Raw genomic sequence first — 13,421 nt, forward strand, 5'->3', positions numbered from 1 at the left:
AGATCTTACTTAAAACAGCAGATAAAATATTTATACACATGGATAATAGTAAACAAGAGTAAATAGATTTTAAACAATCAAATATACTGCGTAGCGCAAACGAATAAAACCGGCAAGAGGGAACCAACGTAACTGATTTCTCAGTGGGTCAGGAAGTATTATGGCTAAAATTCATTTCACACACTTCAATTCACTTCAATCAAAATTAGGCAGCGTCAAATTAGAGTCAGTAACCTCAGAACTTAAGACAGAATCACTAATAACCTATCTGGACGCTAATAACTGAGTCGTCATATATTCCATTGAAACAATTGCATCAGTGTAAAGGATCGAATCTAGCGCATACCATATTGCGTAAAACAGCAACTCATACGTGAAGTGCACGAACTACAAATAAGAAAAAGCAATGATGCTAAAAACTATAATTTAAAAAAAATGCAATAAAACTTTTAACTGCGAAAAATTACAAAAATGCGAGGCGGCACAAGAAGACTGACAAAATCCAAGATTAACAACTTGCTAAAACTGTGACCTGATGATATCAAAACAAATTTGATTCTTTTCTTTTGAGGTTATGTTCAGCCATTTTTGTTTCAGATAATTCCTCATTTTTACGAGGTTTATTAGAGACAAAAGATCGCAAGTAATATATTTTTAAATGAATATTTAAAAATAACTACTTGTGACAACAACAAACGCGAACTATAGATGTAAGCCAGGTCAGTGAATTTCACAACACACTGCCCCCAGAGCGAAATGAAATAAAAAGAAACGATTGTATGGAACAGATTGCCTGGAGCCCCCACGTGGGGAAGTGTGGCTGCCACGCTAAAAGCCTTTTCAGTTGACACGCGACACTGAGCACCTTGCGTGTCGATTGTGACGAGATGATGATGAGGAAAACCTAATATCCATTCCGAGAAGGGAGGAAATTCCCCGACCCCGTCGGGAATCGAACCCATGCCTGATGCATGGTAGTTAGGCGTGCTGATGGCTCATTTCACCTATATACGCACATCAAAAGCAGTTTTGCATCACCCTGGTTCCCAGAACTCCTGAAGATGGACGTTGGCTGTGGGTATTGTATCACAGACACAGTCCTTTTAACTGTTCAAAGATGTCACGAAAACCGCCCAACGATATGAACAACCATGCATGAGCAGGCGACAGTCGATCTGTTCCAGTCATTCCTCCAGGAAGGAGGTGCACGGCTCGTGTTGTCTGTAGTTCAACAGTACCTAGATGGTCAGTACCGCGGTTCCATCGCGTTCCCACTGTTACTTTGTGCCAGGAAGGGCTCTCAACAAGGGAAGTGTCTAGATGTCTGGGAGTGAACCAAAGCGATGTTGTTCGGACATGGAGGAGATAAAGAGAGACAGGAACTGTCAATGACATGCTTCGCTCAGGCCGCCGAAGGAATACTACCTACAGACTATGGGTCCGAGGAACCGTAACAGCATTACCACTATGTCGAATAATGCATTTCGTGCAGCCACAGGACGTCGTGTTACGACTCAAACTGTTGGCAGTAGGCTGCATGATGCGCAACTTGACTCCCGACGTCCATGGCGAGGTCCATCTTTGCAACCACGTGAATAATGCAGCGCGCGGTACAAATGGGTCCAACAACATGCCAAATGGATCGCTCAAGATTGGCATCAAGTTCTCTCACCGATGAGTGTCGCATAAGCCTTCAGCCAGACAATCGTCGGAGACGTGCTTGGAGGCAACCAAGTCATGCTAAACGCCTTAGACACACCGTCCAGCGAGTGCAGCGAGTTGGAGGTTCCCTGCAGTTTTGGAGTGGCATTATGTGTGGCCGACGTACGCCGCTGGTGGTCATGGAAGGTGCCGTAATAACAGCACGATACGTGAACGCCATCCTCTGATCGATAGTGCAACCATATCTGCAGCATAATGGCGAGGCATTCGTCTTCATTCGTGCCCCCATTGTGCACATCTTATCAGTAACTTCCTTCAGATAACGACATCGCTTGACTAGAGTTTTGGCATGTTCTCCAGGCATAGACCCTATCGAACACGCCTGGGATAGGTTTAGAAGGGCTGTTTCTGGACAATGTGGCCCACCAAACACTCTGAGGGATCTACACCGAATCGCCGTTGAGGAGTGGGACAATATGGACCAACAGTGCCTTGATGAACTTTTGGATAGTAAACCACGACGAATGCAGGCATGCATCATTGCAAGAGGACGTGCTACTGGGTATTAGAGGTACCGGAGAGTACAGCAATTTGGACCACCGCCTTTGAAGGTCTCGCTGTATGGTGGTACAACATGCAATGTGTGGTTCTCATAAGCAACAAGGAGGGCGGAAATTATGTTCGTGTTGATTTCTATTCCAATTTTCTGTACAGGTTCTGGAACTCTGGGAACCGAGGTGATGCTAAACATTTTTTGATGTGTGTATGAGCACGACTTCCGAACAAGTACCTCTTCATCTTGTCGTTGCCAAGCGGGGTAGCCACGCGGTCTGAGGCGCCTTGCCACGATTCGCGCGGCTCCCCCGTCGGAGGTTCGAGTCCTCCCTCGGACCTGGGTGTGTGTGTGGTTCATAACGTAAGACAGTTTAAGTTAGCTTACGTAGTGTGTAAGGGTCGGGATTCACGACCTCAGCAGTTTGGTCCTTACCACAAATTTTCCGTCTTGTCGCTTCCATATCTCTAAATTGTACAAATTCTCTCACGAAAGTGACAAACACGTGTGACGTAAGGATACAATTCAGAGTTCGGCACGACCGTAACCTCAAGGACGTTACAGTAACTAGAATCGATCAGTGAATTAGTTTCTCAGATAGCTCAGTCGCTACACCACTGCAGTATGTAGTCCAGAAGCATATGCATCATGTCTGAGATTAATACCTCCGATAAGAATATTAAAACAATTTGGAATACTATTACAAGGGAGACAGGGCAACCAAACGTACAGGATGACGGCATCACCATCAAAGCGAATGGAAACTTGATAAACAACAAGCCGGAAGTCGAAAACATTTTGAATAATCATTTTTTAAATGTTGTAGAGAAAATAGGATCTAAACATTCATTAAAAGAAGCAAGGCAGTTAATGGAAGAGGCCTTACCCACACCATTTGATACAATTGAAATTCCACCCACCTCTCGTTCTGAGATTAGGAAGATAATAAACTCTCTCAAGAATAAAAGCTCACATTGAATTGATGGCATTTCCAGCAGGATAATAATAGCTTGTTGCCAAGAAATAAGTGGGATTCTTAGCCACATATGTAAAAGCTCTCTGAAGCAGGGTATTTTCCCAGATAGACTGAAGTATGCCACTGTTAAACCACCGTATAAGAAGGGGGATTCGTCTGATGTCAACAACTACCGCCCAGTCTCTCTTCTCAATGTCTTATCCAAAATTCTTGAAAAAGTAGTGTATTGTAGAGTAGCTTCACACCTTTGTAAAAATAAAGTTTTAACAAAATGTCAGTTTGGTTTCCAGAACGGTTTTTCACCGGAAAATGCTATATATACTTTCACTAATGAAATATTAAATGCTCTGAGTAACCAGAAGTCACCCGTTGGAATTTTTTGTGATCTATCAAAGGCTTTTGATTGTGTAAATCATGGAATACTTCTAGAGAGGCTCAAGTACTGTGGTATGAATGGGACAGAGCTCAAATGGTTTAAATCACACCTAACTGGAAGAGTGCAGAAAGTTGAAATGAGCAGTCCACATAATATACAAAAAACTGTTGATTTCTCAAACTGGGGAACATTTAAGAATGGGGGGCCGCAAGGTTCGGTCTTGGGTCCTCTGCTGTTCTTAATATATATCAATGACTTGCCATTCTATATTCAAGAAGATGCAAAGCTGGTACTTTTTGCCGATGATACAAGTATAGCTATCACACCCAACAGACAAGAATTAACTGGTGAAATTGTAAACAATGTTTTTCAGAAAATCATTAAGTGGTTCTCTTCAAATTGGCTCTCATTAAACTCTGACAAAACACAGTATATACAGTTCCACACAGTAAATGGAATGAAACCATTAATAAATATAGATTTCTATCAGAAATCGGTAGCTAAGGTAGAATATTCAAAATTTCCAGCTGTATGCATTGATGAGGGGTTGAACTGGAAAAACGCACTGAGGATCTGCTGAAACGTTTGAGTTCAGCCACTTATGCTATTAGCGTCATTGCAAATTCTGGCGATATACATCTGAGTAAATTAGCTTACCACGCCTATTTTCATTCTCTGCTTTCGTATGGCATCATATTCTGGGGTAACTCATCATTGAGTAAAAGAGTGTTCATTGCACAAACGCGTGTAATCAGAATAATTGCTGGAGTTCATCCAAGATCATCCTTCAGACACTTATTTAAAGAGCTAGAGATCTTCACTGTAGCCTCACGATATATATATTCACTTATGAAATTTGTTATTAACAATCTGAACGAATTCAAAAGTAATAGCAGTGTACATGGCTACAACACTAGGAGAAAGGATGATCTTCACTACTCAATGTTAAATCTAACTTTGGGTCAGAAGAGGGTAAATTATGCTGCCACAAAAGTCTTTGGTCACTTACCTAACAGCGTCAAAAGTCTGACAGATAGCCATAAAGCATTTAAAAGGAAATTAAAAGAATTTCTTAATGACAACTTCTTCTATTCATTAGGTGAATTTTTGGATATAGTAATTGGGTAATTTCCCCAACCCCCACAAAAAAAAAAAATAAAAATAAAAAGATATTGAGTGTCATGTAATATATTGTGTAATGCAATCTCTTGTATAGGCACCTTTTATTAACCTGACACGTTCCACATCATTACGAAGTGTCGTATTCATGATCTATGGAACAAGTACTAATCTAATCTAATCTAATCTAATTTTTGGGTTGTACTCGTAGTCGGCATTCAGTTCTGAGTTACAGAACATGTACAATGCAATGTTCCGGAAAAGAGTAGAAAATTGTCATCAAAGTATCCAGTACACCTTTTATGAAGGAATGAATACAGATCAAAGAAAGCTGGCCGTGGTGGCCGAGCGGTTCTAGGCGCTTCAGTCCGGAATCGCGCGACTGCTGCTGTCACAGGTTCGAATCATGTCTCGGGCATGGATGTGTGTGATGTCCTTAGGTTAGTTAGGTTTAGGTAGTTCTAAGTTCTAGGGGACTGATGACCTCAGACGTTAAGTCCCATAGTGCTTAGAGTTATTTGAACCAGATCAAAGTCCCATAGTGCTCAGAGACATTTGAACCAGATCAAAGAAAATTAAACGAATGCCTGCCTCTCTTTCTTAACCGAAGACATGTAATTAGACACTACAGAACGTGGTCAATGACCTGTAGTAGAAATTCAAAATAACTGTAGGCCTCGTGCTAGATGAATGTGTAGCCTAGATGATAGTGAAGGACGGGAAAGGCCACTGTGGTTCAATAACTGAGCACTATATAACTACGCCCACATACAGTTCCTTCATTCTCAGCTTTATTGTGGTTGTGGAGTAGAAGATATTTTAACTGGGTATATTTAACATTCTGACTAGAAGTTAAAGGCAATCATAGCGGTTTCCAAACTGATTACACGAAGGCTGTGGTAATATTTTCAGAATTGCTAGCACTGTATAAAATGCATCTGCATCTACGTCTACACTTACGTGTACATCTACATGACTACTCTGAAATTCATGGTTAAGTGCCTGGCTAAGGGTTCATCGAACCACCTCCACTTGCGAACAGTAGGCGGGAAAAACTTTCCGTGAGAGCTCTGATTTCTCTATTTTTATTACAATGATCATTTCGCTCTATGTATGTGGGAGCCAAAAATAATATTGTATTCTGAGAAGAAAGTTGATGATTGAAGTTTCATCTGCATCTACATAGACACTCCGCAACCCACAGTAAGGTGCATGACTACCAGTTGTTTCCTTTCCTGTTCCACTCGCAAACAGAGCGAGAAAAAAAGATCGTCTATATGCTATATGAGTTTCTCGGAAAGAACACCGCCTTCTCTCCAGGAATTCACATTTGAGTTACCAAAGCATCTCCATAACACTTTTTGTTCGAATCTGCCAGTAGCAAATCTAGCAGCCTGCCTCTGACTTGCTTTGATGTCTTCCTTCAGTCCTACCTGGTACGGAACCCAAAAACTCTAGCAGTACTCAAGACTAATTCGCACCAGCACCCTATATGCGGTCTCTTTTACAGGTGAACCACTCTTTCCTAAAATTCTTGCAATAAACCGAAGTCGATCATTCTCCTTCCCTAGCACAGTTCTCCCACGCTCGTTTCGTTACATATCGCTTTGCACCGTTACGCCCAGTATTTAAGCTACTTGACTGTGTCAAGCAGAACATTAGTAATACTGTATCCTAACATTACAGGTCTGTTCTTCCTATTCATCTGCATCAACTTACATTTTTCCTCATTTAGAGCTAGCCACCAACTGGAAATCTTGTCTAAGTCATCTTGTATCTTCCTACAGTCATTTAGCTTCGGCACCTTGCCGTACACCACAACATCATCAGCAAACAACCACGGATTGTTGCCCACCCTATCCGCCAAAGTATTTATGCATATAGAGAACAACAGCGCGCCTATCACACTTCGTGGCACACCTTGACGATATCCTTGTCTCTGATGAACACTCGCCGTCGAGTACAACATATTTGGTTCTATTACTCAAGAAGTCTTCGAGCCACTCAAATATCTGTGAACTTATTCCATACAGTCGTACTTTCTTCAATAGCCGGCAGTGGAACACCGTGTCAAATGTTTGTTGGAAATCTAGAAAATGAAATCAGCCTGTTGCCATTCATTCGTAGTTGGGTGAGTACCATGTGAGGTAAGGGAAAGCTGAGTTTCGCACTATTTATGCTTTCTAAAACCATGCTCATTCGTGGACGTAAACAATTCATTCCCAAGGAAGTTTAATATTTTCGAACCTAGAACATGTTCGAAGATTCTGCAGCAAAGCGAATTTAGGGACATAGGTCTGTAATTTTGCTGGTCCGTTCTCTTACCCTTCATACATACTGGAGTCATCTGCACTTTTTTTCGGTCACTTGGGACTTTGTGCTGGGCGATATACACTACTGGCCATTAAAATTGCTACACCACGAAGATGACGTGCTACAGACGCGAAATTTAACCGACAGGAAGAAGATGCTGTGATACGCAAGTGATTAGCTTTTCACAGCATTCACACAAGGTTGGCTCCGGTGGCGACACGTACTACGTGCTGACATGAGGAAAGTTTCCAACTGATTTCTCATACACAAACAGCAGTTGACCGACGTTGCCTGGTGAAGCTTTGTTGTGATGCCTCGTGTAAGGAGGAGAAATGCGCACCACCACGTTTCCGACTTTGATAAGGGTGGATTGTAGCCTATCGCGATTGCGGTTATTGCATCGCGACATTGCTGCTCGCGCTAGTCGAGATTCAATGACTGTTAGCAGAATATGGAATCAGTGGGTTCAGGAGGGTAATACGGAACGCCGTGCTGGATCTCAACGGCCTCGTATCACTAGTAGACGAGATGACAGGCATCTTATCCGCATGGCTGAAACGGATCGTGCAGCCACGTCACGATCCCTGAGTCAACAGATGGGGACGTTTGCAAGACCACAACCAACTGCACGAACACTTCGACGACGTTTGCAGCAGCATGGACTATCAGCTCGGAGATCATGGCTGCGGTTACCCTTGACGCTGCATCACAGACAGGAGCGCCTGCGATGGTGTACTCAACGACGAACCTGGGTGCACGAATGGCAAAACGTCATTTTTTTGGATGAATCCAGGTTCTGTTTACAGTATCATGATGGTCGCATCCGTGTTTGGCGACATCGCGGTGAACGCACATTGGAAGCGTGTATTCGTCATCGCCATACTGGCGTATCACCCGGCGTGATGGTATGGGTGCCATTGTTTACGCGTCTCGGTCACCTCTTGTTCCCATTGACGCCACTTTGAACAGTGGACGTTACATTTCAGATGTGTTACGACCCGTGGCTCTACCCTTCATCTGATCCCTGCGAAACCCTACATTTCAGCAGGATAATGCACGACCGCATGTTGCAGGTTCTGTATGGGCCTTTCTAGATACAGAAAATGTTCGACTGCTGGCCTGGCCAGCACATTCTCCAGATCTCTCACCATTTGAAAACGTCTGCTTAATGGTGGCCGAGCAACTGGCTCGTCACAATACGGCAGTCACTACTCTTGATGAACTGTGGTATCATGTTGAAGCTGCACGGGCAGCTGTACATGTACACTCCATCAAAGCTCTGTTTGACTCAATGCCCAGGCGTATCAAGGCCGTTATTACGGCCAGAGGTGGTTGTTCTGGGTACTGATTTCTCAGGATCTATGCATCCAAATTGCGTGAAAATGTAATCACGTGTCAGTTGTAGTATATTATATTTGTCCAATGAATACCCGTTTATCATCTGCACTTCTTCTTGGTGTAGCAATTTTAATGGTCTGTAGTGTATTAACGATAAATGCAGGCTAGGTTAGGTTAGTGTGTTTTAACGTCCCGTCGACAACGAGGTCATTAGAGACGGAGCGCAAGCTCGGGCTAGGGAAGGATGGGGAAGGAAATCGGCCGTGTCCTTTCAAAGGAACCATCCCGGCATTTGCCTGAAACGATTTAGGGAAATCACGGAAAACCTAAATCAGAATGGCTGGAGACGGGATTGAACCGTCGTCCTCCCGAATGCGAGTCCAGTGTGCTAACCACTGCGCCACCTCGCTCGGTAAATGCAGGCTAGATAAGGGGCCAATGTCGTAGAGTACCCTTTGTAAAACTGAACTGGGATTCCATCCAGACCTGGTAATTTATTTGCATTCTAATCTTTTAATTGTTTTTCTACGCCAGAAATGCTCATTACTATGTCGTTCCTGCGAGACTCTGCACGACGGTCAAATGACGGTATGTTTGTACGGTTCTCCTGTGTTAACGATTTCTTGAACTTGAAATTTAAAACTTCGGCTTTCGTTTTGCTGTCTTTGACTGCCACACCAGACTGTTCAGCGACGGATAGATGGACGCATTAGACCCGCTTAGATGTTTTAAGATCCTGCCGCAACGAAACACACCTTTGTTCTAAGTTGACATTAGCGATAAGGGTCTGCAATTCAGCGGATCCCTATCTTGAGTACTGGTGTGACCTGTGCAACTTTCCCGTCGTTCGATATGGATCTTTCGACAACCAACCAGCTGTATTACTAAGTACGGAGCTGTTGTATCTGCATACTCTGAAAGGAAAGTAACAGGTCTACAATCTGGACCAAAGGCCTTCCTTTATTAAGTGATTTAAACTGCTTCGCTATACCTAGGATATCTACATCTAAGTTGCTCATCCTGGCAGATCATCTTGATTCGATTTCTTGAATATTTACTTAAATCAACAAGTTGATTCTGCATATTATGTACGAGTCGCCGGCTTATGTTTTATAGTGATTATAAGCCATATGAGTCTCCTATTGTAATTTATGTTCCCTTTGATCTTTGTTCTAATTTTAATCTTCCCGCCATAATGAGTACCTTATTAAGTTTCAGGTCCGCAGCTCGTGGTCGTGCGGTAACGTTCTCGCTTCCCACGCCCGGGTTCGATTCCCGGCCGGGTCAGGGATTTTCTTTGCCTCGTGATGACTGGGTGTTGTGTGATGTCCTTAGATTAGTTAGGTTTAAGTAGTTCTAAGTTCTAGGGGACTGATGACCACAGATGTGAAGTCCCATAGGGCTCAGAGCCATTTGAACCATTAAGTTTCATTGTTGTATCTGGATGCTGCTGACTTCACACCAAGATATTTCAGCAGACAAACAGGCAGAAATTTGCAGGTAAGTTTGAAACTTCGATTTCACTGATGAACTTTCCTGTAAGTGGAAGGTAGCCTGTAAGGTGGGTAATAAGTCTCGCATTTTCAGTCTCTCAGTAATGTTGCCTTAGACTAATTATCCACCAATATGTTTTACTTTTTTCATTGGGTGGATAGCTGGTCCAGAAGCAGGCTATTGCAGAAGAATAATCTCGTTCTGCTATCTAGGCCCATATTTCTCAACCTCTTTTTTTTCTCTTTGGGGCACACCAAAGTAAGTTTCAAGCTTTCGCAAGACCTCTACATGTAATTTTCTTCCTAGATGCAAAAAAGCAAACACCAGAGTACATGCAATACATTATTTTTATTATTATGCCTATAATAGCGTATAAAGATGGGCGGTTTCTTGCATTTTCGTCTCCTCCAGGAAACTATTTGGCGGTATTTTTTTTTTATATTCTAGATATTTTATCTACGGATTATTATAAGACATTAAAAGTCTCGCGACACATCTGTCTCTCCTGTACACCAATGTGTCGCTGCATTAGACCATCTTGGACCATCACTGATGCGTGTACGGTCTTCATTTTTCTCGGGCTAGAATTCTTCCTCATTATACAGGGTGAGCCACTAACTATTGCCGCCAAGAATAACTCCGAAAGTATGAAAGGAGCTGAAAAGTTTGTGGGACAAAAGTTGTATGGGACAACGGGGGCCATAATATGACGTTGGCTTTTTGTTGCTAGGTGGGGGCGCTTCAGAAATATGAAGGTCAACTTTGTTTTTCTTTTAATGAGATTCTATAATTTTGTACTTATTTTCTGATAGCGGTTATCGAGACGAGTCCAATGATATGTGAAAGTAAGGTTTTTTTAAGGGTCACGAAGGGCACAAAGGTGGAATGAACGTCCATTTACAGAATGTGTTCGAAATGATGACCATTGGTATCAGCGCAGTGCTGAAATCTTCTTATCATCGATTGAATGGTATTCGCTATCACATCGGCACTTATCGAAGCACATGCTCTGACAATTCTCTCTCGCATATCTTCAGATGTAGTTGTAACGTCTTTATAAACAATGTCTCTTACGCATTCCCACAAGAAAAAATCCAATGGGTCAAGTCTGGCAAACGAGCCGGCCACGACACATCTCCTCCGCTTCCAATCCAACGATATGGGAATTGTCTCTGCAACTTATTTCTAGCCATCAGCGAAAAATGTGACGGACACCCATCGTGTTGATACCACATTCTGTTCCTTGTTCCTAAACGTATTTTTTCCAATAACAGATCTAATGTTTCTTGCAGGAATGTGGCGGCCTTCCTACCCATAAGATTTCTTGCGATGAAATAGGGGCCCATAATTCTGTCCTCCAGAATCCCACACCAAACATTCAAAGACCACGGTTTTTTGTGTGAAACTTGCCGCAGCCAACACTGATTTTCAGTTGCCCAAAAATGCATGTTATGCAAATTATTATTTCGACGATTCGTGAATGTAGCCCTCGCCAGCAAATAAACTCAAATTAATAAATGTGTCATCCCTCCGAATCTGAAGTTGAGCCCATCGGCAGAATTCAGTGCGACGCATACAATCCGTACCAGTTAATTCTTGGTAGAGACTGATATAAGGATGATATTTTTGGCGATGCAGAACACGAACAACATTTCTCTGGCTCATGCCAGATTCCCTTGCAATTTGAAGCGAACTAACACAAGGATCTCGAACCACACTGGCAAGAATACCGATTTCCGTTTCCTCATTAGTAACTTCCCTTTGCTAGAGATGTTTCCAATGCTTTTAAGATCAAGTTGTTCTCAATTTATCATGCACATATTTAAATGAACGACGTGTAGGGTGAGTACGATGAGGGTATCTTTCAGCGTATAAGTTTTCGTTGGCATTCTCCACAAATGAGAAGCATATCGCCTTCTTCTTCGAAGGAATATATCATTCACATTCGCTTGATTCGACGATACTAGTCTTACCGTTCCTATTATTGTTGTACTGCGAAACCGTCGAATGGTGTTTACATGTCAACGGCAAATTATATGGTACGCTGTATTCGGCGAATTTTTACTATTTACACGATATTCGAGAGAGAATTGTCAGAGCATGTGCTACGATAAATGCCGAAGTGACAAGGAATACTACTCAATCCATGCTAAAAAGATTGCAGAACTGCACTGTGCGAGCTTTCAAATAGAAAATGAAATGGCACTCAGCTACGTACCCTCCGACTCAGAGTTGAAATAGTAAAAGTTTCGGCTCGTTTCTTTGTCTAGGGTCTGGGACACATAGTTGCCGCATTACAAGCCAAATACTGCTGTGTCTACAGTATACAATATGAATATACACATGAATGGAATGCTCGAAGGTTCCTATCACTCGGCAATTACGAATTTTGAATGTTATAAGGAAATTTATAAATGAAAGATTGCAATTAAATAAAATTTGCAGGTACTATTTTAACGACTTTAAATGACGAGTGTGATAGCAGAAGTACCTTTAAGAATGCCCTTTATTACCGTAAAACACTTATCGGTTTCGATGGTCCAGCAAGTAAATAAAATATAAGTTGAATAACAGGGAAACAATAGATTCCTACTTCACGTAATTAGTTATGAACAACAACATAGCTCGCAAGATATTCACTTCTAAACGCATTCTACGTCTACACTGCAGAAGCCACGGAAATCTTGCAAGTGCACAAGTCGGCACTACGAAATATTTCTATCTCTCGCGACCACGCGCAAACTGCTCCACTCTCCAAGTCTTTCCCACGACTGTGCGTCCGTCGCGCCGTACTGCCCAGGACTCTCCGAGTCCTGTGCGACTGTCCCTCGCACCGCCCTGTCAGAAGCCCCACTTCCATCCAGTCTGCCCATTCACGAGCGCCGTGATTGGCTAGAGCGCTCTCCCTATGTCTTCAAGCCAACACACACTCACAAACACATTCGAAATACTGGATTTGCATTTAAATAACTTGAAATTAAGTAAATAATCCAATGGCCGGACCATAAACATGCTCTGTTGTTGTTGTGGTCTTCAGTCCTGAGACTGGTTTGATGCAGCTCTCCATGCTTACTATATCCTGTGCAAGCTTCTTCATCTCCCAGTACCTACTGCAACCTACATCCTTCTGAATCTGTTTAGTGTATTCATCTCTTGGTCTCCATCTACGATTTTTGCCCTCCACGCTGCCCTCCAATACTAAATTGGTGATCCCTTGATGCCTCAGAACATGTCCTACCAGCCGATCCCTTCTTCTAGTCAAGTTGTGCCACAAACTTCTCTTCTCCCCAATCCTATTCAATACCTCCTCATTAGTTATGTGATCTACCCATCTAATCTTCAGCATTCTTCTGTAGCACCACGTTTCGAAAGCTTCTATTCTCTTCTTGTCCAAACTATTTATCGTCCATGTTTCACTTCCATATATGGCTACGCTCCATACAAATACTTTCAGAAACGACTTCCTGACACTTAAAAAACGAGGATAATGGAATGTAGTCGAATTAAGTCGGGTGATGCTGAGGGAATTAGATTAGGAAATGAGACACTTAAAGTAGTAAAGGAGTTTTGCTATTTGGGGATCAAAATAA

The sequence above is a fragment of the Schistocerca americana genome, chromosome 2 (assembly GCF_021461395.2).
Source record: "Schistocerca americana isolate TAMUIC-IGC-003095 chromosome 2, iqSchAmer2.1, whole genome shotgun sequence".
In the NCBI taxonomy this organism is placed as follows: Eukaryota; Metazoa; Arthropoda; class Insecta; order Orthoptera; family Acrididae; genus Schistocerca; species Schistocerca americana.